General features: G+C 45.1%; 1 protein-coding gene across 1 annotated transcript in view; it reads left to right on the top strand.

Moving 5' to 3' along the window:
* LOC123757574 (FMRFamide receptor) overlaps positions 1-26963 on the top strand; it is a 687359-nt gene that overhangs the window by 483413 nt on the left and 176983 nt on the right. Inside the window, 1 exon segment of the mRNA XM_069327162.1 lies at positions 20217-20275. The gene's annotated coding sequence lies outside the window, so the exon portion shown is untranslated.

Genomic DNA, 26963 nt, shown 5'->3' with positions numbered 1-26963 from the left:
TTGTCCAAAGTCGAAACGCAAGTGTGGTCCCACACCAACTGTCTACCATTCTTCCAGGGGTTCACCGTGATTCCGTCTGGGCGACCGACAGGCTCGTCAGAGTTGCGGGGCATTAGGTAACGGGGTTCTCTCTCTGCTGGACCACCGGCTGTGGGTAAGACTCCTCTTAATAATGTCATTTACCTCGCTGTGTCATGCATGCCATCCTCCTGTCCTTTGGCAGAGCAGGCCAGGCCGTCCGTGCCTGTCGGCCATATATACATTTTTAGTTCCCCCTGAATTATATCTTCGATGCTTTTTTTTTTTTGAGTTACGGTCTTTCTCATAGTTTTACCTACTTAACTACGACATATAAAAGAACATTTGGTGTTTAGTATTATGTAATATTTAAGTTTCTTATAAAGTGTTAAACTGGTTACGTACAAATTGTTTTCATTGGTTTGTCTTTTGCATAAGTTCATTCAGTCATTGCGGTTATAATTGTAATTTCGAATTAGCTTTCGATATCGCTGATAAAGCTTATCAAATTTTACTTTATTTTTTTTCTATTTACGTAAGTTGTGCTGTGGATTTTGTTATATTTTGTAATTTAGTGTCAATATTTATCTCTTTATAGTTTGTAGTCCTGTCCAGTATGAGTTCTTTGTCTTGCTGGTTCAGTTTTTAATGTAATATTAGTGTTTTTAGCTCTGGTGATGAATACAAGAGGAATTCGAAACGTCATGAATTTTAATTACAAAATAAGGAAAAATTTTACCAAGATGTTATGTTTCAGGAAGCTCTCATTCTTCTATGTTTTTTCCGCTTAGAAAAGCGGAATAAATAAATAAATAAATATTATATATATATATATATATATATATATATATATATATATTTATATATATATATATATATATATATATATATATATATATATATATATATTATATATATATATATATATATATATACACTCCCTCCTTCTTCCTAACCCGTCAGGTCTTTCTGTCACCTCCAGTGTGATAACAGCTGATTACTGGTAGATCAGACTGTTGTGTCTCGCAATATGTCGCTTTTATTGAGTGTTATTTTGCTTGTTAATTTATACTAGCGATTAGTGGTTCATCTCTCAGCTTCTCTGGCCACAACGCTCTCCCCTCCTCCCCCTCTCCCTCCTCCTCCCCCTCTCTCCCCTCCCCCTCTCCCCTCCTCCCCCTCTCCCCTCTTCCCCCTCTCCCCTCCTCCCCTCTCCCTCCCTCCCCCTCTCCCCCCCCCCCCCTCTTCCTGTTTCAGCCATATTTTTCTTATCATTTTCCTAGCGTCACATCATCCTATCATCTGGATCATCCTTGCCCACAAATTCCTGCACAATTCGCCAAAATAAACAGTATATGAACTGGGAAATTAATCAGGAATGGATTAGTTTTTTTTTTTCCAAACATGTGGAAAATTACTGTGAATATGTGACGAGTGCGTACATATTATTTTTGTTACATATAAAGATGACAGGTTTGTCGTTTTTGTCTACACATCGGATAATGCTCGTTAGGTCTGTGAGTAATTATGTCGAGAATATATGTTGATTGATATTGGATCATTGCCACAAGTGGCATTGATCAATGGGTAATGCTTGTCCAAACAGCGGCCGACCCCCCAAAGACGGGTTCATCAATGTTCATTCAAAATATATATATATTTTTTTAAATATAAATAAATATTTTATTTTATCTGAGCATATTATGCACTTTAGGCGTAGGTTAGGTTAGGTGTTTAGGTTCTGTTGACGATTATTTGTATTTGGAGTAAGTGGGTGAAGCATTTATCGAGTTGTGGTTCGAACAGAGGACGTGAGCGAAGCACTTGTTCGGGAAGTGTCCGGACGTCATCAGTTGGGAGTTGTGTGTAAAAGCCCGCCCTTCAAACAAAGACCCAAAAGTGATTCCATGCACCCGCCAATCCTCCCTGTTTATGAATGAAAAGCGGTTTACACACGACTCACAACTGCTGACGTTCGCACACTTCCGGAACAAGTGCTTCACTGACGAATTTTGTTCGAATCACAACGCTATAAATGCTTCACCCACGTACTACAAATACAAATAATCACCAACAGAACCTAAACACCTAACCTAACCTATGCCTATATATGCACAATATGCTAATATATTATGATATTAATTTATACTTGAGAAAATTCCCGTTTTGAATGAACAGCATGTTAAAATTTATGAATGCGTCTGTGGGGTTGACCGCTGAATGTAATGGATTTGAGTCGAGGATAGGTTGGGAGTCGTGTGTAAAAGCCCGTCCTTCAAACAAAGACCCAAAAGTGATTCCATCCACCCGCCAAACCCCCTGTTTATGAATTAAAAACGGTTTAAACACGACTCATAACTGATGACGTTCGAACACTTCCGGAACAAGTGCTTCGCTCACGTCCTCTGTTCGAACCACAACTTAATCCTGACCCCTTCCAAGTGTTATATAGGCACAATGTCTTGGGGCTTTCCCCCTAATAGTTCTTCTTCCCCCCCGTCACCCTGCTAACAGGGGGGGGGGGGGTGAATGGTCGTCTGCTACTGTACCAACCCGTAATAAAGAAGAACAAGTACTTGAAAAATACCTCAGAAGCCCAGTACTCTGCTTATTGATAAAAGGATGTAACATCCTTTGAACAAAGCACAGAATGAAATATTTGTGAACAAAAGAAAGTTATTGTAAATCAGTCCCCAAAACCGCCTTCGTTCTGTTTATGTTACAGGGAAAATATATATATATATATATATATATATATATATATATATATATATATATATATATATATATATATATATATATATATATATATATATATATATAGCGCACTGGACGGGGGACTTGCTTGTTCAAATAGTGTCCGCGCCTGAAAATAGAACATAAAGGCCAGTTGAATATTATGGGCTTTAATGGATACCTTTGAACTGTAAACTGGACAATTTATTAACTCGTATATCTAATGGGTTTGATCTCTGTACATGTTTTACTATTCAATCCCAAGGGGGGGGGGAATTCGCCAGCAAGAGGTGGTCGTTATAGGTTTTAGTGCAATTAGCATTGACGTCAACAGCCTACACATACACACACACACTTACAGAACACTCACACATGAACATGTGCGCATGCATGCATGCACACACACATAAATGAGCTCTCTCTTTCAGTCAATTTCTGCACGAATTTCATAGTGTGTGTGTGTGTGTGTGTGTGTGTGTGTGTGTGTGTGTGTGTTGAGCTTGGGTTCGTTGGTTCCGCCTCTCGACGGTCAATCAACTCATGTACAGGTTCCTGATCCTGTTTGACTCTTTATCATATTTATATAAACTGTGTATGGAGTCAGCCTCCACCACATCACTTCCTAGTGCATTCATTCTATTTGTTAACTACTCTGACACTGAAACAATTATTTCTTACGTCTCTGTGGCTCATTTGGATATTAGATTTACACCTAAGTGTCCCCCTTTTTTATCGTGTACCACCAGTGTTAAATGGTTTGTCTATCTACCCTAAGAATTTTGTAGGTGGTAATCATGTCTCTCCTAACTCTCCTAACCTACGCTTCGAGCCTGGCCCTAGGCCGGGCTCGAGGAAGGCTTCTGAAATTCTCTCTCCAGGTAGCTCGTTTGTCTTCCAGTGACGTGAAGTTTAATCCAAGTACTCTTTCTTCGTAGTTCATACTCCTGGAGCCGCATACGCTAGAATTGGTCTGACATACGTAGTATACAAGGTTTTGAATGATTCCTTACAAAAGTTTCTGAAGACAGTTCTTATGTTGGCCAACCTGGTATATGCACTCCGTTCACCTGGGCTGTAGGAGACTTGAACCGTGGACCCCACGTGTGAGGCCGAAGCTCTTTCGACCGAGCTATTGAGTGCTCTTAATAAGGAAAGGTTTAGCATATGCACCTCACGATATTCTTTTGATGTGAGCTTCTGGGGACAGGTCTGAATGGGGTGTCAATTCTCAGATCTTTCTCTTCTGATTCTTGAAGGATTTCGTCTCCCAAATAGTTCCTTGTGTCTAGCCTCCTGCTCCCCTACAACTATTTTTCTTATATCTGCTTGAGTTGAACTCTAGTAGCCATTTGTTGGACCATTCCTTCAGTTTGTCGTGGTCATCTTGTATGTAGGCTTTTGCTGTCCTTCTCTGTCTTAATCCTTCTCATAATTTGAGCATCGTCAGCTAGCCTTGAGAGGAATGAGTCTATGCCCTTTGGGAGATCATTTACATGTTACAAATAGGATAGATCCGAGTACAGAATCTTGTACTCACTTAATTGTACTCACTTAATTGTACTCACCTAATTGTGCTTGCGGGGGTTGAGCTTTGGCTCTTTGGTCCCGCCTCTCAACTGTCAATCAACTGGTGGGACTCCGCTGGTGACATCTCACCGTTCTGAGATCTCCCCCCCCCCTCACAGTAACTTTGCTTTCTGTTGCTTAGTCTCTCCCTTATCCACAGGAGGACTATAGTCGTTACTCTTGCCTGTTTTCCCCCAACTTATGCACCAGCCTCTTAGTGGGGTACTGTGTCAGAAGCTCTATAACAGTCCAGGAAAATGCAGTCTACCCACCTTTCTTGCTTAATTGTTGTCACCTGGTCATATAATTCTATTTAACCTGTTGAGGCACGAGTTGCCATCCCTGAACAGTTGGTGTACTGTCCTTTTGGTCTCCTGTCACCTGTTCCCATTTCCATAACCTTGCACTTACTGGTGTTGAACTTCAGTATCCATTCTCGTACCAACTCTACAGCTTGTTTAAGTTGCCTCGGAGAATCTTACTAGCCTCATCTGTCACAACTCTTCTCATTAGATTTGCATCGTCTGCAAACATTGACACGTAGGAGGCCTGTTGACAGGTCATTTGCATAAATGAGAAATAGCATGGTCTGAGCACTGGTCCTTGAGGTACGCCGCCCGCTCGCTACCTTAAGTTGTTGTTGTTAAGGATTCGCTACCTGGAACAAACAGCTCCAAGTAGCACGGGCTATGGTGAGCCCGCAAAAGGGGCCAACCTTAAGGCAATCTAACTTTTCGCCTCTCACAATTGCTCTCTGAGTCCTGATTTCTTACAGAATTGTTTATCCATGTTAGTAGTTATCCGCTTATTCCCGTCTACCTCTCGATTTTGTGTGGTAATATCCTTAGAGGTACTGTGTCAAAGGCTTTTTTGGTAGTCCTGTAATACGCAGTCTGCCCAACCTTCTCTGTCCTGCCTTATTTCCATTACTATATCATAGAACTCCAGTAGACTCACCAGGCACGTAACCTCATTTTTCTCTAGATGTGTAACTAGTCTTATTCCGTATTATTCTTTGAAGTGCTTTGCAAAGGGGTGCTCGTCAGTGACACTGATCTGTAGTTAAGTGCCTCTTCTCTATCTCCTTTCTTGTAAATTGGCACCACATGTGCCTTCTTCCAGCAGTTGGCAATTCTCCGTTTCTGACTTATTAAAGGTCCTTGCTAGTGTTACGCCGAGGGGGGGGGGGCTGTGCCTCGTGTTTTAAGATAATTGGTGTATGTTGTCTGGTCCAACAGCTGTAGTTACGTCTAGTGATGCTAGTTGCTTCCTCTCTCTGTTGTTACCCTCAATATCTGAGGTAATGTATATATATCTATATCTATATAATATATATCAATATCTTTCATCAAGGGTAACCTCCTCTCCTACCACTGGGAAAGGAGGTCTAGCAAAGTCTCTATAGCATTGGGAGCAGTTCAGGCTCAGTTGTGGAACACTCTATGGAAGCTGGCATCGAGGTTTTTTTGCAGATTTCTTATCATTCTAATATATTCACTTTCCTCTTTTTTTTTTAGCCTGATTATTTGATGATGCACTGTCAATTTCGTTCTTATGTGACTGTGTAGGAGTTTGAGTATTTACCTACTTGTAGGTTATACTGAAATGCTGAAGAGTGTGTGTGTGTGTGTGTGTGTGTGTGTGTGTGTGTGTGTGTGTGTGTTGTGTGTGTGTGTGTGTGTGTGTGTGTGTGTGTGTTCTATTGTACTTACCTAATTGTGCTTGCGGGGGGGGGGGATTGAGCTTCTGGCTCTTTTGGTCCCGCCTCTCTCACTGTCAATCAACTAATGTACAGGTTCCTGAGCCTACTGGGGTCTATCCTATCTACACTTGAAGCTGTGTATGGAGTCAGCCTCCACCACATCACTGCCCTAATTCATTCTATTTGTCTACTACTCTGACACTGAAATTATTCTTTTGAACGTCTCTATGGCTCATTTGGGCACTCAATTTCCACCTGTGTCCCTTAGTGCGTGTGTCCCTTGTGGTTAGATAGCCTGTCCTTTTATACTACCCTATCAACTTCCTCTGAGAATCTTGTATGTGGTGATCATGTCCCCCTGTAACTCTTCTGTCAAAGGTACTCTCTTAAGAGCTTCTTAAGAGCAAAATTGTGTGTATATGTGCGCACGCGCATGTGTGTGTTAAGGAGAACATGTCTTAGGAGCAAAATGGGTCACTAAGTGCTAATCATAATATAATATACATCCCGTTTCGCAGGTGAACTTAGAAAGTTTAGCATGAGCGAGTCTGTAGCACTGAAGGTGAGAGACCACAAAGCCTTCGTGCTAAGATCCTGTTCAATGCTTGCCGGCCCAGCAAGATGCATGTTCCACCCTCTCCCCCTCCCCATTCCTTCCCTGTGGTACCCAAGCACTCTCCTTACCTGAGGTACCCAAGCACTCTCTTTACCTGAGGTATCCAAGCACTCTCTTTACCTGAGGTATCCAAGCACTCTCTTTTACCTGAGGTATCCAAGCACTCTCCTTACCTGAGGTATCCAAGCACTCTCCTTACCTGAGGTATCCAAGCACTCTCCTTACCTGAGGTATCCAAGCACTCTCCTTACCTGAGGTATCCAAGCACTCTCCTTACCTGAGGTATCCAAGCACTCTCCTTACCCTGAGGTATCCAAGCACTCTCCTTCCCTGAGGTATCCAAGCACTCTCCTTCCCTGAGGGTACCCAAGCACTCTCCTTACCTGAGGTATCAAGCACTCTCCTTACCTGAGGTATCCAAGCACTCTCCTTACCTGAGGTATCCAAGCACTCTCCTTCCCTGAGGTATCCCAGCACTCTCTTTACCTGAGGGTATCCAAGCACTCTCCTTACCTTGCCTTGGACCATTATGACTCGCCGTAAGAAGATGACTTTTGCCATGTGTGTGTGTGAGGAACTTGCTAATGAACGTATGAATGCTACCTCATACTGAAGCATCTCTCATCTCACACACACATATTGCTGTTGAGGACTATTACCTGTCTCTTTGAGTGTTGTGACGGGTTCTTTCATCTTGATGGGCCGTCCTTCCTTCCTTCTTTCCTTTCTTCTTTGGCTGTCTTTGTTCTGTCCTCATTCCTCACACTATTGGGTTTTCTTCAGGCAGATCAAGTCCCTTATAGAGTGAGATCTCCTCAGTCATCTGGCTTGCATCTCAGGTACACAGTCTTGCATCTCAGGTACACACAGTCTTGCATCTCAGGTACACACAGTCTTGCATCTCAGGTACACACAGTCTAGCATCTCAGGTACACACAGTCTTGCATCTCAGGTACACACAGTCTTGTATCTCACGTACACACAGTCTAGCATCTCAGGTACACACAGTCTTGTATCTCAGGTAAACAGTCTTGCATCTCAGGTACACACAGTCCTAGCATCTCAGGTACACACAGTCTTGCATCTCAGGTACACAGTCTAGCATCTCAGGTACACACAGTCTTGCATCTCAGGTACACACAGTCTTGCATCTCAGGTACACAGTCTAGCATCTCAGGTACACACAGTCTTGCATCTCAGGTACACACAGTCTTGCATCTCAGGTACACACAGTCTAGCATCTCAGGTACACACAGTCTTGTATCTCAGGTAAACAGTCTTGCATCTCAGGTACACACAGTCTAGCATCTCAGGTACACACAGTCTTGTATCTCAGGTAAACAGTCTTGCATCTCAGGGACCCCCATAGGCAGCTTACAGGAAGGTGAGTTCCAATTGGCTGAGCTCCCACTGCCCGGAGCTCCCATTGGCTCTTTCAAATAGAGGCCCCCTTCTTAACGTTTTTCTTCCTGATGGCAGACGAACAAATAGTTCTATACTTGCATTGCAATGCGCAAATAACTCACAATGACGGAAATGCAACGCATGTTGAAGGTAGTTTATGCAATAGTCAAGAGGAGTGGATCCTACTTCATGTTGGATGGTTGGGTAGTTTAGCTTGTCAGTTTGGTCTTTCAATATTCTCGCTGTCTGGGGCAGTGCTCCCTTGCCTAGTGGTCAGGGCTCCCTTCATTGTAGTGGGGTGAATATTCATTTCATTGTACTGGGGTGACGATTCCCTTCATTGTACTGTGGTGAACATGCCCTGTAGTGGACATTAGATTCTGCCTTGACCGGGAATCGATCCCGGGGTTCCTTGTGGACTTCGATCACAAAACATTGTCTGCTGGGCTGTGTATTCACCTAGTTGTGTTTACCTAGTTGTGCTTGCGGGGGGGGGGGGGTGAGTGCTGGCTCTTTTCGGCCCGCCTCTCAATTGTCAGTCAACATTTGTTTTTTTCTCTCACACACACACACACACACGCCGCGCGCGCGCACACAAACACCACACACACACACACACACACACACACACACACACCTACACCACACACACACACACACACACACACACACACACACACACACACACACAGGAAAGAGCCTGTGACAGTCTGACTAACTCCAGGTACCTATTTACTGATAGGTAACAGGGCCATCAGGGTGAACGCAACTCTGCCCATTTGTTTTCCCCCCATCGCACGAACCCAATGATTACGAGTCCCCAAGCGCTGTCTACTCAGCTACAAGCCCCACCCCACCCCCTTTTGTGTGCGTGTATGGAGGCGTTTACACCTCCTCTCTCACACACACTAGGGGGGGGGGGGGTGTGCGGCGTGTTAGTATTGTTGGGGACGGTAACACAAGACACTCGAACCCGGACAAACACTTGACATGTCTGGCAGAGTAATCGTACACTTCCTCCTACTTGAGCTCATCCGTCTCTCTCTCTCTCTCTCTGTCTCTCTCTCTCTCTGTCTTCTCCTCTCTCTCTGTCTCTCTCTCTCTCTGCTCTCTCTCTCTCTCTCTCTCTCTCTCTCTCTCTCTCTCTCTCTCTCTCTCTCTCTCTCTCTCTCTCTCTCCTCTCTCTCGCTCTCTCGCTCTCTGTCTCTCTCTCGCTCTCTCTCTCTGTCTCTGCTCTCTGTCTCTCTCTCTCTCTCTGTCTCTCTCTCTCTCTCTCTTCTCTCTCTCTCTCTCTCTTTCCTTCTCTCTCTCTCTCTCTCTCTCTCTCTCTCTCTCTCTCTCTCTCTCTCTCTCTCTCTCTCTCCTCTCTCTCTCTCTCTCTCTCTCTCTCTCTCAAAAAAGAAAGAGATCAAGACCCCACTGATCTTATTAAATGAAATACCACCATATTTGAAAATGGTTATAATATATTTAATTAGTGGATATATCATTAATTAGTGGATATATAACTTTGCAGGGGTGACTAGGTGGGATAGGTATGTGACCAACATAGGTGGGTACAGGCCAGCTCCATTGCTCCTATCAAAAAAAAATCATTACTAAACGCATGTACATAAATAAATCATATTGTATACAAAAAAATTATGTAACGGGGTTGTAGGAGAGGAAAATATCCATGTGTTTAGGGAGGTTCCGCAGGAAGGTCTTCTCTGAATACCAGTTATTCTCTTCACATAGGTTAAGGGTCCCTACAGTTGAACCAGAGGCGGAAGCCCTACGTTATATAGATATATGTATATATATATATATATATATATATATATATATATATATATATATATATATATATATATATATGTGTATATGTAATATATATGTATAAACTGTATTAATATATGTGTAACAATGGCACCTTGGGCAGACAGATACTCAGTCTCGTATAGACACATTGACACAATGATACATTGTAAACTTTGACACATAGACACAATGATACATTGACACATAGACACAATGATACATTGTAAACTGTATTCTCGCACACATGAAAATGACTGGTTATTTTCATATATACATTACTCATCACAGCTGAGACGAACTCTGTTACTTTGGAAATAGATAAAAAAAAATTTGTGAACATTTATCGCTGCACAGAACTTACTTTGAAAATACCCCATTAAGAACTGCAACACGTAATCATTCTGCTGCAAAACTGCAGTGTTGCAGTTTCTGCGCAAAACAGAGTTGTTCGCGACTCAACAACAGCGGGTAATTGCTTCATTTGCGCTTTCATTAGCACAAAATAACCCATTCGTTTTGAATGTTAAGGAGTCGCTTGGCTTTGATGGGTCAACGGTGCTTATATGTTGAGTGCGGAGGCCAGATTTGGTGGGAATAGGTCAGTGTGTGTGTGTGTGTGTGTGTGTGTGTGTGTGTGTGTGTGTGTGTGTGTGTGTGTGTGTGTGTGTATTGGCCCCTTCGATGGTGAGATCACCTTTTGAGATTCCTCGTTTAGGTCTTAAAACCCGTTCGCGCGATGTCTTGCTTCCTTGCATGCTGAGGAACCATGCATGCATGCATGCTTGCAGCTCGTCTTAGTTGGTCTTTGATGTTAGTGCTGATGCTATACCCATCCTCAAGTCTTTATCATCTTCCCCGATCAGGTTGATTGGTTTCCTTTAGGTGTAAATTCCTTCGGGGTCTTCTGTCTCAATTCGACAGTGCCTCAAAGTCTACGAAAGTCATCTTCATCATTAATTTCCCCCCCCCCCTTCCTGCTTGTGGTTCAAGACCCGCATGCGGTCGAGACTGCGGCTAATTACCGCAGTGATCAGCCACCTGCGGCCCCCAGCAAGGACATATGTGAACGAGGAGGCGTTCGTTTGGGAGTAGAAGATACAGGTACGTTCCGCTGATATTTGGCGCTCAGTCCTTGTGGGTCGAGCTGTGAGTGTCGACTCTCAAGAGTGTTATATTGAGTTCACCACACGTGTTATATCAACACCACACCTGTAGCTATAACAACACGTGTACCAATAACAACACGTGTACCTATAACAACACGTGTACCAATAACAACACGTGTACCTATAACAACACCACACGTGTACCACACGTGTGCAGGAGATAGTCATGCTTGGTGTATGCAAATCGACGCCTGATTTTCTCAAACACACGATTTTTTTTTTTCCCCCTGACGTCCTTGGAAACCTCTTGCTTAGTTCCTTACACACACACGATATTCTTGCTTCCCTGAGAATACCTCTAGTTGCTTGAGCCTCATGATCTCCTTTGATCTCCTTTCGTTGGTCTTTAGCTTTAGGAGCTACGTCATTTTGAGCTTGGTATTCCGTGTATGGGCGGTTGGGTGTACAATACCAGGGTGACAAGGTATTGTACCAAATGTCCATGATTGTCCAAATGTAACAGTTTCCGTGTCGGCGTTTCCGAGTGATAGTCGACCCAGGTGGGTGAATAGGACCTGTTATCCTGTGGGGATTCTGTTTAATCCTGGGACGTTCATCTTGCCCGACCTCGTTCTCAGGAGGAGACATTCGTATTACAGTTGTAGGGTGAGCGTGTCACCCTGGGTCACTCACATGTCACCCTTGTCACCCTGGGTCACTCACATGTGACCTTTGTCACCCTGGGTCACTCACAGGTACATCTTGTCACCCTAGGTCACTCACATGTGACCTTTGTCACCCTGGGTCACTCACAGGTACATCTTGTCACCCTAGGTCACTCACCTCGCAAGCACAGTCTTAAGATGGGCCGCTCGTTAGCTCCACAGACCAAACAAAGCTGCTGATTGCGTCTGGGAGTTGTTTATAAAAAAAACATGTTAATTGAGGTGTTTAAGATTCAGCACTTAGCAACTACATAAGGAGATGGAAGTCTTTGGAGTCGCGGGCCGACCAACACGCTGCTGATGTTGATTAGTTAATATTGTGCACTTAATATTGTGGTCTTTTATCTCTTCTTCTCTCTCTTTTTGTCCAATAATTCCCTCCTCTTCCTTCCTTCTCCTGTATTCCTTCTCTTTTCTCATTATTTCTTTCCCCTTCTCTCTCTCTCTCTCTCTCTCTCTCTCTCTCTCTCTCTCTCTCTCTCTCTCTCTCTCTCTCTCTCTCTCTCTCTCTCTCTCTCTCTCTCTTTCTCTCTCTCTCTCTGTCTCTCTCTTTCTCTCTCTCTCTCTCTTTCTCTCTCTCTCTCTCTCTCTCTCTCTCTCTCTCTCTCTCTCTCTCTCTCTCTCTCTCTCTCTCTCTCTCTCTCTCTCTCTCTCTCTCCTAACAGGTGTAAATTTGTGTGTGTCTTCCTTTCTTTCTGAGCTTTATAAAATAGAATGTCTTTCAAAGGTTTGAGGTTAGATGCTTGGGGCTAGTCTCATTAAACTTTGCAGGGGGATACTGGTCGCTGTAAGGGGAGTATCATAGGGGGTTATCTAGGTCGGCTTTTATTCCCTCCTTGATGGGGGGGGTATGAACCCTTAGACACGAAGTCAGTGGATGTTAAATGTTCGGCTCAAAGTCCATAGACTTTTACAGTTTTTTAAATATTAGTGTATTCGGACGTTGACATGGTTGATGGGAGTACATATGACATATTCGTGCTCTGGGTACATCTTTTTTTTGGTTACAGTGATGAAGTGAAAATGATTGCAGTGATGGGGCGAGATGGGGTGGGTGTGTAGGGAAGGTGATGGGGGGTAGATGGGGGATGTAAAGATGTTTACAGAGATGGAGACAGTGTGAATTAAAGATAGTTATAGTGATGGGAGGGTGACGGGAAGGGTGTGTGTGTTGGGAGACCTGGGCACCGCCGGTTACCCCCATTTAGTGTACTATTTTGCTCTTGATGATCATAATTCTCATCATCTCTTTCATTCTTCATTTATCATCGGTTAATCTTCTTCCTCCCCTCCTCCCTTATTCCCTCTCATCTCTAATTCCCGTTCTGAACAGTCTTATTCATTTATCTCATTCTTATTCCTTGTGCCTCTGACCTCCTTATTTAGTGTTATTTATTTTATCTCACACCTTATTCCATCTTTCTCCCTGTCTCTTACCTTCTCTCTCCGTCTCTCACTTTCTCCCTGTCTCTTACCTTCTCTCTCCGTCTCTCACTTTCTCCCTGTATCTTACCTTCTCCCTTTTCTCTCCCTGTCTTTCCACATCCATTTATCTCCTATTTCGGCTTATGATCTCAGCATTCTTTGTCCTTGCCTATCTCCCTCTTCTTGAGTCTCTTCATCCTCCTTTGATCTGTTCTAGTGTTTATCAGCCTGTCCACAGTCTCTCTCTCTCTCTCTCTCTCTCTCTCTCTCTCTCTCTCTCTCTCTCTCTCTCTCTCTCTCTCTCTCTCTCTCTCTCTCTCTCTCTCTCTCTCTCTCTCTCTCTCTCTCTCTCTCTCTCTCTCTCTCTCTCTCTCTCTCTCTCTCTCTCCCTCTCCTTCACCCCGCCATTTCCTCCCATTCTGTTTTCTTCCTCTAACCTTTTATTTGATACTTCTCTTTTATCTCCTTCACCCTCCATATTCTCTCCATTCCATGCTCATATCTTTATCTTTATTTCTTTCCTTCCCTCCACTTCCCGTCACTTCTCTTTTCTCCCCCTTCCATATCCTCCCCCCCCCTTTCCTCTCTCACCTTCTCTTCCGTCCCTTTACCCTTCCCTTCTCCCCCTCGACTCCAGGTTATCTTGCACGGGAGAGATGTGTACTCATTTCCTGAGCATCAGGTGGTGGGATTGAGAGAACAGCCTGCTTGGGTCTCTCTCTCTCTCTCTCTCTCTCTCTCTCTCTCTCTCTCTCTCTCTCTCTCTCTCTCTCTCTCTCTCTCTCTCTCTCTCTCTCTCTCTCTCTCTTGGCGCCTTGAGCCCTGCCCCGTCGCCACCTCATTGGTGGCAAGGTGGGCTACACACTGGCCAAATTTCAGGGGCCATTATTGCCTGTGGGCCAACATTTGCCAGGTGTGATGTGTGTGTTGGCACTCTGTTATCCCCCTCTCTCCCCCCCTGTCAAGATTGGGTGGGGGGCTGTGTGCCCCATCATCTGCTGCATCGTCTTGGTCTGTTTGTGTCTTGTGTTTGTCTTCCCTCTCGGCTTCCTCTGTTTCGAGTTTGTCTTCTGTTTTCTCTTTATATCTCCTTCTCTCCTCCTAGCTCTTCCAGTCATCCTGTTAACCCCTTCCTCCGTTAGTCCCCTTTCACTGTTTATCTCTCTGCTCCCTTCCCGTCTTTCTTCTTTCGCCAATTTCTGCATTTCTCTCACTTTTCGCCTATCTCCACCCTTTCCCTGCCTATCTCCACCCTTTCTCTGCCTATCTTCACCCTTTCCCTGCCTATCTCCACCCTTTCCCTGCCTATCTCCACCCTTTCCCTGCCTATCTCCACCCTTTCCCTCCACCCTACAAAGAACAACACTGTACCCGATGACACTCGCCTCTCACAAGCGGCAGTAGTGCCAGGTTTGTCAGTCTTAACGACCCTTGGCATTGAAATATTAAGTGTTCAGCTTTGATGCCATAATAGTGGGCACGCTAACGAGGAGTATTGGGACGATTTGGCACCACTTTTTTTTTTCGAGGCTAAATGATTGTCGTCGTTGATAGACAGGTGATGTGATGCTTGATTGCAGTATTCAGTAAAATGACAATTTTATATGTATTAGAAGGATGTTCAGTGATGTTTATGGGATAAACATCACTGTTTTTCTTCAGTGTAAGAAGGTGCTTAGTGCTTGAGGGTAGGAATAGCCTATTCTTCTCTGTGTTCTTGGGATGTATATCCCAAGAACACAAATCCTGTCTACCTCAGGTGAGCCCCCTCCTGGGCGCTGCTGATAGGTGTGATGATATCACCTGTGTTGATCCTATCAACACAGGTGATATCTTCATGAAGCATTTAGATTAAAGTTTTTGCAAGAAGTTGCCGGACCAACCGGGTTGTAGTGGATAATGTGGTGGGCTTGAGGACCTGCACCGAGCAACAGCCTGTTGGACCAAGTTATCGCAAGTCAAGCTTAACTCCAGTTTATTAATGAAGATCCAAGACGCTTGGGGCTTCAGCTCTCCTGATTAAGGTGGAGCTTGGCAGCTGGTGCGGTCACTCCCGACACCTGCCAAGTGGGCCATAATGACTTCAGAAAGTAAAAAACGTGAATTCTTCACGTCGACTTTTCTGCTCGACGAAGATTATGCTTTAGGGAGAAATTTCTGGGTGTGTCGTTGGATTTCTTCAGAGACCGGGCCGCGGGGACGTTGATCCTCGCACCAGTGGGTTCTCAGTGTTGGTGCGGACCCCCGTATAGCAGTGGCAGCGGTCCTCGTCAAAGGAAACAGAAGCTAATATATATATATATATATATATATATATATATATATATATATATATATATATATATATATATATATATAAATATATGTATATATATATATATATATATATATATATATATATATATATATATATATATAACCCCTTCTAGGTTTAAAATATATATATATATATATATATATATATATATATATATATATATATATATATATATATATATATATATAATAATAATAATAATAATAATAATAATAATAATAATAATAATATAGGTCAACGGCTTGGCTCGCCTATCCTGTGGCTCACCTCTCGCCTCACCATACGTGTCTCACACACCTAAGACGTTTAGCATGTCACCTGAAGATGTTCCAGGCAGGAACGGAACGTTGTGCACATATTACACATCATATATTCACGAGTTTCGGTGAGCAAACCACCCAATTCGTCGGTGATGCAAAGAAGACTGTGAAACTCCGTGATTGTCCAGCAAAATCAACAACATTTGTTCACAAATCATGTCACTATAGTTTAATATATTATGTCAATGGGTAAGATTGAAGGCGCCTGTGGTTGTCGAGATGCTCTGAGCCCATCATGGTATAGTAGGTTGTGCGTGTGTGTAGGTAAGTCAGTAGATGAGAGCTCCATCCAGCCTTCACATTGTATCGTTGACGCTGCCAAACTCAGGTACAGTAATTAGTCAGTAATTTCAAAGCGTTATATGACAAAGAGTGCTGGGAAGACGGGACACCACAAGCATAACCCCCCTCATCCTGTAACTACACTTAGGAAATTACAGGAAATTCGCCTCTCTCTGCCTAGTAAGATCCTCTCTTCAAATATTTCACAACCGGCTAAGGATCTTGGGCGAACCAATTCAACCGATCCTCCAACTGCTTAGCCCCCTTGTACTAACTGCTCTTCACGACCCCCTCTTCAAAATGACGGCGCCTTTCAGACACTCACCCGTCCAGAACCTGTTTATCATCTCTGCAGGGGTCGCAAGGTCACCCCTCCCCCCCCCATCTGGATGCTGCTGTCTGGTGCCAAGGTCAATACACATTTTGGAGTCACCTGCGTGTAGAATATTTTTTGACTGTGGTCAGAGTTGCCATGTGAGCAGAGGCATATGGCAAGTGCCCGGTTGATTCGAATCAGGTAAAGGAACGGTAATCGGAGATCAGAATCACCCATGAGAAGTCTTCCAAACCTGTTTGATCGACACTGGGTGCGCATCACGCGCTGTGCGCACCGAGTGTTGCGCACCACCATCCTGAAAAAATGCTGGTGCGCGTCAGGAGAGGTCAGTGTGTAATGCGTCTGACAAGTGACGATCGACGCGCCGTCAGGTGATGCTGCCAGCCGCATGACCAACACCTGGTGTAACATGCGCTGCGGCACGACGCACCGACGACCACGGAGGTGCGTTGTAAACCTTGAGGGTCAAGAAAAGACTTTTAATTGTGGCGACGGTGTAGAGGTCCGACACGGTACTCTAGCGACGGTGTAGAGGTCCGACACGGTACTCTAGCGACGGCGTAGAGGTCCGACACGGTACTCTAGCGACGGTGTAGAGGTCCGACACGGTACTCTAGCGACGGTGTAGAGGTCCGACACGGTACTCCAGCGACGGTGTAGAGGTCCGACATGGTACTCTATCGACGGTGTAGAGGTCCGACACGGTACTCCAGCGACGGTGTAGAGGTCCGACACGGTACTCCAGCGACGGTGTAGAGGTCCGACACGGTACTCTAGCGACGGCGTAGAGGTCCGACACGGTACTCTAGCGACGGCGTAGAGGTCCGACACGGTACTCCAGCGACGGTGTGGAGGTCCGACACGGTACTCTAGCGACGGTGTAGAGGTCCGACACGGTACTCTAGCGACGGTGTAGAGGTCCGACACGGTACTCTAGCGACGGTGTAGAGGTCCGACACGGTACTCTAGCGACGGTGTAGAGGTCCGACACGGTACTCTAGCGACGGCGTAGAGGTCCGACACGGTACTCCAGCGACGGTGTGGAGGTCCGACACGGTACTCTAGCGACGGCGTAGAGGTCCGACACGGTACTCCAGCGACGGTGTGGAGGTCCGACACGGTACTCTAGCGACGGTGTAGAGGTCCGACACGGTACTCCAGCGACGGTGTAGAGGTTCGACACGGTACAGTACCCTATTTGTGTTGGCGGAAAGACCGCACCAACCATTAAGAAACCAGTTACGGAGTGAGGGAACAACGCAGTAAGAGGTGTGGTACACAGCACCACACAGACGTAGAAGGTACGCGACGCACTTGAGGTATGGTAGACAGAACGAGTTACTTCGTGAAATTAGAATTAGGAGCACCGGTGCTCATCTCACTCATCCATCATTGCCCTCCAGAGACGCAGCATCGAATCCCGGATTTAATAGCATCCCACAATTCCATTTTGTTTACAGACGATGACGAGAGAGAGAGAGAGAGAGAGAGAGAGAGAGAGAGAGAGAGAGAGAGAGAGAGAGAGAGAGAGAGAGAGTCGACGCCCCCCCCCCCCCCCCCAAGAAGACTCATCAGCTGATCATCAGCTGGCATCCACGTGGTACTAAATTGTGTAAAAGAAGGGCCTCTCTGAGGGCAACACAAAACAGGTCTTCTTACCAGTCTGAAAGTGGTCTTCAAGGCGGCATTTAATACTTAATGATTTCCTCAGGAACGCCCCCTTAAGAAAATATTTGTTCCTATTGCGTTGTAGCTGTTTCAAGAGCATTGAAATTATTTTGTTATTTTGTTATGGATGAGTACGACTTGAAGAAGACTTAGGATGAACTGTACTTTCATAAGATTGACTTCTGCATTAACAACTATGTTCAATTAACTGTATTTATGAAGGCTCTGAAACGATTGAATCGCCAGTTCACCGACTATCGCCAACGACTTCTAATTAATTCTCTCTCTCATCCTTAACGATGTCCGAAACTCCTGAGAAAATAGATAGGAGCTATGAGAAAGAGGTTCGAACCTACTCACTGGGTACATCCGAAACTCATCTGGTCTTTGGTCAGCCTTAATGAATGTTCGAAACTCATTTGGACTTCTGTAAACCACACAATATTCAGATCAGTCCTGCGACTCCCTCCACACAAACCTCAAGGCCCAGAACTCTTGGGAAATAAATGAGTCGATCAACTTTCCGGCCCTTGCGTTGATTACAACTGTATTGGCCATTTCCGTTCGATTTAGGGCAAGCATTCCTTATGTAAGTTGCTTTATTTTGTAGCATTTGTGGTCATGTCTCTCTCTCTCTCTCTCTCTCTCTCTCTCTCTCTCTCACTACCGTGTCTTCCACAAAGATGCTGAGTCTCTTGCATCTCATCTTCCACATTCATGTCAGCTTCCTGTACTGTCTTGCATCCTCCCAGGATGCTGATAGTCCTTCATCTCACCTCACCAGCATCCAGTTCACGTATGTCCCAAGATGCCCATGGCCCTGAATCCTATCTCCTCGGCATCATTTGCGTGACTGTCATGCGCATGAGAAAGGAGTTCCCATTCATCAGTGGAAGGAACTGAGCGATGGAGGAAGTATAGACACCAACGGCATGCACAATTTTAACAGTAGATATGATGGAAGAATAGGTTTGGAGACGAGCATTAGACGATCGGTGGATGGAAAGGCGGGGCCCCAGAACTGAAGGCTAGTTTTAGAGGCGGAAGTAAGTGAGTAAGTGGGGGTACACACACACACACACACACACACACACACACACACACACACACACACACACACACACACACACACACACACACACACACACACACACACGTTCACAGAACCCAAGAGAGCGCAGTAAATGGCCCATTTCCCTTCCTGAAAAAAACATTTGCAGGGAAAAACTTTTCCTGTTAAGTGCCACTTATTCCGTAACTCGGCTAATTAAGCAACTTTTCACCTGAATGGATCATGCCAGTGATGTTGAGCCGTGCTAATATATTCCTGTTCCTTTCTCCATTCACCCTCCACACCGGCCGTGTGCTCTTGTCTCTATATATCCCCCCCCATAAGTATATTGTATGTGGTGATCATTTCTCCTCTGATGCTTCTTTTTTCCAATTGACTTATTTAGCCTCTCCTCGTAACTCATACCTCTCAGCTATGGTACTAGTTTAATACCAAACCTCTTGATTTTCTCTAACTTAATTTTGTGTTTCGCAAGATGAGAACTTCACGGTGGCGCTGCACATTCCTGTTTTGGTCTGACATACGTAGTATAAATGTTCTGATTGCTTCTTTATACAGATTTCTAAAGGCATTTTTTTATATTAGCTTACCTTGCATGTCAGGTGATGATACGTTTTTTATATGGGATTAGGGGGTAAAATTCGGTGTTATATCAAGGACACTTTGGATCCAACTTTATTTCCTTGTCTTAAGACACTTTGGATTCAACTGGATTTCCTTTTCTTAAGACACTTTTGATTCAACTGGATATCCTGGTTACCAGACACTCTGGATTCAATTAAATTTCCTTCTTACCAGACACGATGGATTCGACTGGATACACTCTGATGTCTGGTGATACCAAAGAGCCGTGTTGATGTCTTTATTATTGATGAAGTGACTTGCACTTGTCAACCCTTGACACACATCAATCCCTATCAAGACAAACGAGTTTGACTCTTTGACAAAAAAACATGTCAAATTTGACAATTTGACATGCCTTGAATTCCTTGTGATGCTTGTGTAATACAAACCCGGTATTGCAGTGGCAACGGTTAGTGTGTCTGTCATCTGTCAACTTCCTGTCAAAGTTTAACATGCGACTGAGGGGAGTAATATATATATTTTTTTCAATCTCCACAGGTTCTCTGGGGTGGCCGGCTTGAGCCCACCAGGATCACACACTCGCCCTCTTCCTGCAGGTAAGTCCATCAGTCTACTCAAGTGCTCTAATGCACTTTTCATACAAGTACATTAAAAGGACATTGGAAAGTGCAGCACTTTAGGCTAAATGATACAGGTAAAACGATCTTGAAGTGGTTGTTATAAGTAGAGGATAAGTAGAGGTCTGGAGTGGCCTCTCCAGGGCGCAAAGCCAGGGTTGGTTGATACGGGGGGAGAAGCTGTTACCCATGCAGCAGGTCCCTCCCTCCCTCTACACGGCACCGAAAGTCTCCAATGGAAAGGCTAAAGGCAAACTATTACGCAGTTTGGGAATATTTCAAGACAATTATCATTCATCGGAACATGTCTTCCCTTGATGTGAGAACAGCACATTAAGTTACATTAAGCTGTCGCAATTAACAGAACCGTTTGGTACAAGAACGTCAAAATTAGAATTTGTATTTACTTTGAGTCCCGCCTTGACGGTTGAGAGGCGGGACCAAAGAGCCAGACCTCAACCCCCGCAAACACAACTAGGTGAGTACACACACACACACACACACACACACACACACACACACACACACACACACACACACACACACACACATGATATGATACACACACACACACATGATACACATTTATGATAGAGCCCAGTAGGCTCAGGAATCTGTACACCAGTTGATTGACAGTTGAGAGGCGGGACCAAAGAGCCAAAGCTCAACCCCCGCAAGCACAAATAGGTGAGTACAAATAGGTGAGTACACACACACACACACACACACACACACACACACACACACACACACACACACACACACACACACACACACACACACACACACACACACACACAATATATGCGCTCGTTTTAATTTCACATTTTTTTCCCGTATATGATCCTGTTAAAAATTCCCGCCATATATTTAAATGTCCGCAAATTCAAATACCCGCGAATGTTTGACACACGCACGCGAGTCAAAGCCCTCGCGAAAAAGTTGAGTACCGTAACATGGCTTCCCCCCTCCCCCCCCCCCCTGCTAGTAGCCATCACCCAAACACCTGTAAAACAAGTGAACAACGCGTGAACACCGTCCACAGACACTCGCATGGTTTAATTCTCTATAAACATGAAAGTCAACTCATCCTCGCTTTGATTATTTTTGTGGCGAATTTTGTGGTATTAAACTCCAGGTGTCACCCCCCCCCCCCCCCACCCTTCTCTCTTCCCCCCCCCCTCTCCCCCACACCTGTGTGTGTGTGTGTGTGTGTGTGTGTGTGTGTGTGTGTGTGTGTGTGTGTATCACCCCTGATGGTCCCTGTGGTCCCTGTGGCTCATGAAACGATGACAAACCGACTGCTCAAGCGTAGTAGAATTTGACACATTTGTTCATTTTTTTAAAGTTTTTTTTTAAAGTTAAAGTTCATTTTTTAAAAGTTTAAGATATTTTGACACACTTGCTGATTGAGCTTAATATAATGGAAGAAGGGAGGAGGAGGAGGAGGAGGAGCAGCTGCCAGCCCTGCAGCTTGAAGTAATGCCGTGATGCCAGACATAATAGTCGCGTGTTCCGCTGACAAATACTTCACAAACTGTAAAAATGATCCCATTCTGTAAATTAAGTAAATTAAAGAGTGGTCAAGGAGTATTAAACGGGCCATTACGGAGCCCTCCTGTGTAAACAGCCTGTCTCTCTCTCTCTCTCTCTCTCTCTCTCTCTCTCTCTCTCTCTCTCTCTCTCTCTCTCTCTCTCTCTCTCTCTCTCTCTCTCTCTCTCTCTCTCTCTGTTGAACAATGAACAATGAACAATGTTACAAGTTGAACAATATAAACATTTGAACGGTGACTCTTACCAGTTGAACAGCTTTTTAATGTCTCGTTAATATCGCGGGCTGATGTGCACCTTCATTTTAAGAAGGCAGTTCGAGGTGATTGGAGAATGCCAGAACTGCAGACGAGGAGTAACAATAACGTGGTTGACCAAACCACACCTCAGACACTGCAGATTTCTGCAGTTGATGTGAGGTTAGGACATCAATGACAGACGCGTTTGAAAGGTCGTGGAGGGATAGTGAAATATGTCGTGGAAACTCCATAGAGTTCACTGGCTTCCAGCGGACTGCGAGATGGGGGTGACTTTAGCATTACGAACCGGAAGATAAAGACTAACTGGCTGATAACGTCGTTGGAAATTAGGGATGACTGGAACCGAGGTAACTAAATTTAGGCATGACAGGAGAGGGGGGGGGCAGGGGCGTTTAATCTCCTTGAGAAAAATAGCAGAAGACGGAAGAAAGCCGTCGAGTTTCATGGAAAAAAAAATAAAAAAAAAGTTGACATACGTAGGAAGAACACACCAAACCAATCACCACGTGGCCTGGTAAGAGACAGGGCCGCAGGGATATTGATCCTCGGAACCATCTCAAACGAACCCCTCGTAATGTAACCCTAATAATAATTAAATGGATATGATTAAAATAAAAAACAATTATGATTATTATCAAATAATTATCTATAATTTAATAATTATCTATAATTTAATAATTATAAACTATGTAAAATAATTAAAATGAATAATATGACAGTATTGTTGTTAATAATTGGTAGTGTGTAAGGGTGTGGCTACCAGATTGCCCGGATGGCACCCTCCCGCCAATCAGGGCGTGATGGGGTGCCAATCAGGGCGTGAGGGGTGCCAAGCAGGGCGTGCAGGGGTGCCAACCAGGCCTTAAGGGTGCCAACCAGTAATTAATCTCCCCTCCCTAATGACGCCTCAGGAATAACGACCCGTCAACCTGTCATCAATATCATGTTTATTCAACACAATTTTCCAACATCTCCGTTTTCTTTACGAAACTCTGGAGGGGCAAAGTTGGCATTTTCGAGCACACACTCTTGTAAAACATCGTCCAGCGCTACTTAATGCTTGCTATCGTACGCTATCATACTCATATTACTGATTGCTATCTCTTATCCCCCTTTATCGTGAAGACTTCCCCCCTCCCCCCTCGTTATATTACGTTTGATGTTCGGTGTTTTGAACACTGAACATCAGGGTGAGCTGAACACTGAACATTAGGGTGAGTTATGGTGAATACTGTCTGCTGTGTTGCGGGGGAAGGGATGGGACGCGAAATATGGTGTGGTGCTGGTCGGTTATGGTGTGGGTTCTGTAATATGGTGTGGGTTCTGAAATACGGTTCAGGCCCTGAAATATGGCGTGGTTCATGTAATGTTATATTTGGTTGTGTCGAATTTACATTTGGAAATGTGTGTGTGTGTGTGTGTGTGTGTGTGTGTGTGTGTGTGTGTGTGTGTGTGTGTGTGTGTGTGTGGAGTCTTTCTCTAACTCTTGAAGCTGTGTGTGGAGTCTGTCTCTAGCTCTTGAAGCTGTGTGTGGAGTCTACCTCCATCATTTGAAGCTGTATATGGAACCACTCCTTATGTACCATCCCACGTGTCCTCTGTACTCAAGACACAAACCCAAATTCTTTCTAACATCTCCATGGCGCGTGTGTGTGTGTGAAATTTAGCTCCGTATCTGTGTGTGTGTGTGTGGGGGGGGGGTCCCCCCTCTCCCCCAGCTTGCTGGAACCCCTACATCAACCTCCTCGAATTTATATATTCAACCAATTTATAAAATAACGCTTTTTTGTGTGTGTGGAAATTTACCCCCCCCCACCCCCCCCCCCCAAAAAAAAAAAAAAAATTGTATATGATATTTTTTTCGTTATTTGACCTAAATTGGACTGCTTGGCTTGACATCTTGGCGTCATTGGCTCCTTGTGTCAACCACACTGGTGTTTGTTAATTGGTTGGGTAGTTGGTTGTTGGAGTGTATCCTAACAACCCTTCCTTCAGCACTTGTAACTGTGTGTGTGTGAGGAAGAATAACGTTCCTCCCTTCCTCCCTACCTTCACTTCTCTCCCTCTATCCTCTCTCTCTCTCTCTCTCTCTCTCTCTCTGTCTCTCTCTCTCTCTCTCTCTCTCTCTCTCTCTCTCTCTCTCTCTCTCTGTCTCTGTCTCTCTCTCTCTCTCTCTCTCTCTCTCTCTCTCTCTCTCTCTCTCTCTCTCTCTCTCTCTCTCTCTCTCCTTCCCTCTCCTAATTACTCTCCCTCCTTTCCTCCCTCCCTCTAGTTAAACACTGCCAGAGTCCTGGACCCATCTCTCTGGGGCTCCATCCAAAAGTCTGCTAATTCCAGCAGTCAGTCGGGATATATATATATTCCCCAAGTTGGTAGTGATTTGCACAAGATAAAAACTGACTTTTGCGAAGTTGAAGGAAGGTGGAGATATTCCCTGGTGGTGGGGAGATTCCCTGGTGGTGGGGAGATTATATGGTGGTGGGGTGATTCCCTGGTGGTGGGGAGATTACCCTGGTGGTGGGGAGGTTACCTGGTGGTGGGGAGATTCCCTGGTGGTGGGGAGATTACCTGGTGGTGGGGAGATTATATGGTGGTGGGGAGGTTACCTGGTGGTGGGGAGATTACCCTGGTGGTGGGGAGATTCCCTGGTGGTGGGGAGATTACCCTGGTGGTGGGGAGATTACCTGGTGGTGGGGAGATTACCCTGGTGGTGGGGAGGTTACCTGGTGGTGGGGAGGTTACCTGGTGGTGGGGAGATTACCCTGGTGGTGGGGAGATTCCCTGGTGGTGGGGAGATTATATGGTGGTGGGGAGATTCCCTGGTGGTGGAGATATTACCTGGTGGTGGGGAGATTACCCTGGTGGTGGGGAGATTCCCTGGTGGTGGGGAGATTACCCTGGTGGTGGGGAGATTACCTGGTGGTGGGGAGATTACCCTGGTGGTGGGGAGGTTACCTGGTGGTGGGGAGGTTACCTGGGGGTGGGGAGATTACCCTGGTGGTGGGGAGATTCCCTGGTGGTGGGGAGATTATATGGTGGTGGGGAGATTCCCTGGTGGTGGAGATATTCCCTGGTGGTGGGGAGATTACCCTGGTGGTGGGGAGGTTACCTGGTGGTGGGGAGATTACCCTGGTGGTGGGGAGATTCCCTGGTGGTGGGGAGATTATATGGTGGTGGGGAGATTCCCTGGTGGTGGGGAGATTCCCTGGTGGTGGGGTGATTCCCTGGTGGTGGGGATGTTACCTGGTGGTGGGGAGATTACATGGTGGTGGAGATATATGGTGGTGGGGAGATTACCTGGTGGTGGGGAGATTACCTGGTGGTGGGGAGATTACCTGGTGGTGGGGAGATTCCCTGGTGGTGGGGAGATTCCCTGGTGGTGGGGAGATTATATGGTGGTGGGGAGATTACCTGGTGGTGGGGAAATTTCCCTGGTGGTGGGGAGATTCCCTGGTGGTGGGGAGATTACCTGGTGGTGGGGAGATTACATGGTGGTGGAGATTATATGGTGGTGGGGAGATTACCTGGTGGTGGGGAGATTACCTGGTGGTAAGGAGATTTCCCTGGTGGTGGGGAGATTCCCTGGTGGTGGGGAGATTACCTGGTGGTGGGGACATTACCTGGTGGTGGGGAGATTTCCCTGGTGGTGGGGAGATTCCCTGGTGGTGGGGAGATTACCTGGTGGTGGGGAGATTACCTGGTGGTGGGGTAGATTTCCCTGGTGGTGGGGATGTAACGTAGCGGAAATGAAATGGAAAGAAATAGGATGAAATCTGAAGGATCTCATAGGGTGTGGGGAGTAAGAGAGGTGTATGGATTATGATCAAGGGAGAGGGAAAGTTAAAGGGAGGAAGAGAATGGGATCAATGTGGAAAGTAGAAGATAGTAGAGAAGGTAGAAGGGTAGAAGTAAGAGGTAGAAATAAGAATTGGTTAAATAATGAAGATGTAGCTGCTACTATCCATTCAAGTTAACTATGAGACAAGGAATGGAACTTGTCTGTACTTTTAAGCTGTTATCAAATGTTAAGCTCAGAGGGCTTACTGACTTAAGCTTACTCTAGCTTTCAAAATAAAAAGTTTTATGGGACCAAAATTAAAGACAATCTAAAAGCATAAGTTAATCTATTAAATATTTAGCATTAGATCTTCACTCATATGGATGTCATAATTCAAACAGTTAAACTTTATGTTCACTATGTCAGAATTAATATATAAGATGAGTCACTACACAAGAAATTGAAAGTACTACAGCTGAAAATCACACAACACGTTAAGTTGGAAACACACCAATTTGTCACCTTAAAGTTCAACTCGCCAAAGTCTCTGAGCCTAAGTTGGATAGAGAGTGGGGGGGGGGGGCTACAGATGACAGGGAGACATCCCCTTCTTGCCTGATGAGGCTAATCAGGCGTCTGCAGGGCTGCTTCGAGACCAGCGATCAACTCGCTTCTGTTCGATCTTTAATCTGTGTCTTATCTGTCGAATGTACATGCCCTGAGTTTTTATGGGGAACCGGGAGTTAAGCTCCGCCTACTGAGTAGATAGCCTCAGGCTCTCTATCTACCATGCCTAAACAGCGGCTTGATTTGTTGTTGTTGTTAAAAGATTCGCTACCTGGAACAAAGTTCCAAGTAGCACGGGCTATGGTGAGCCCGTAAGCGGTTTGATGGGAAGACACCGCCAACCGTCTGCAATTATCACCTTAGCAGAAAGCAAGGTCACTTCACACGACCTGACCTGAAGGCACTCCTCTGACCATTAATGTCTAGGTGTGACTTCTTAATTGCTAAGAGACAGACAACTTGGCGCCTGTCAACATTCTGTTTGGCTGACTCATGTTGTATGTACATGTTA

This window comes from Procambarus clarkii, chromosome 19 (genome assembly GCF_040958095.1).
Source record: "Procambarus clarkii isolate CNS0578487 chromosome 19, FALCON_Pclarkii_2.0, whole genome shotgun sequence".
Taxonomy (NCBI): domain Eukaryota; kingdom Metazoa; phylum Arthropoda; class Malacostraca; order Decapoda; family Cambaridae; genus Procambarus; species Procambarus clarkii.
Note: the sequence above shows the minus strand (reverse complement) of the source record. Positions and strands in the feature narration are given on the sequence as shown.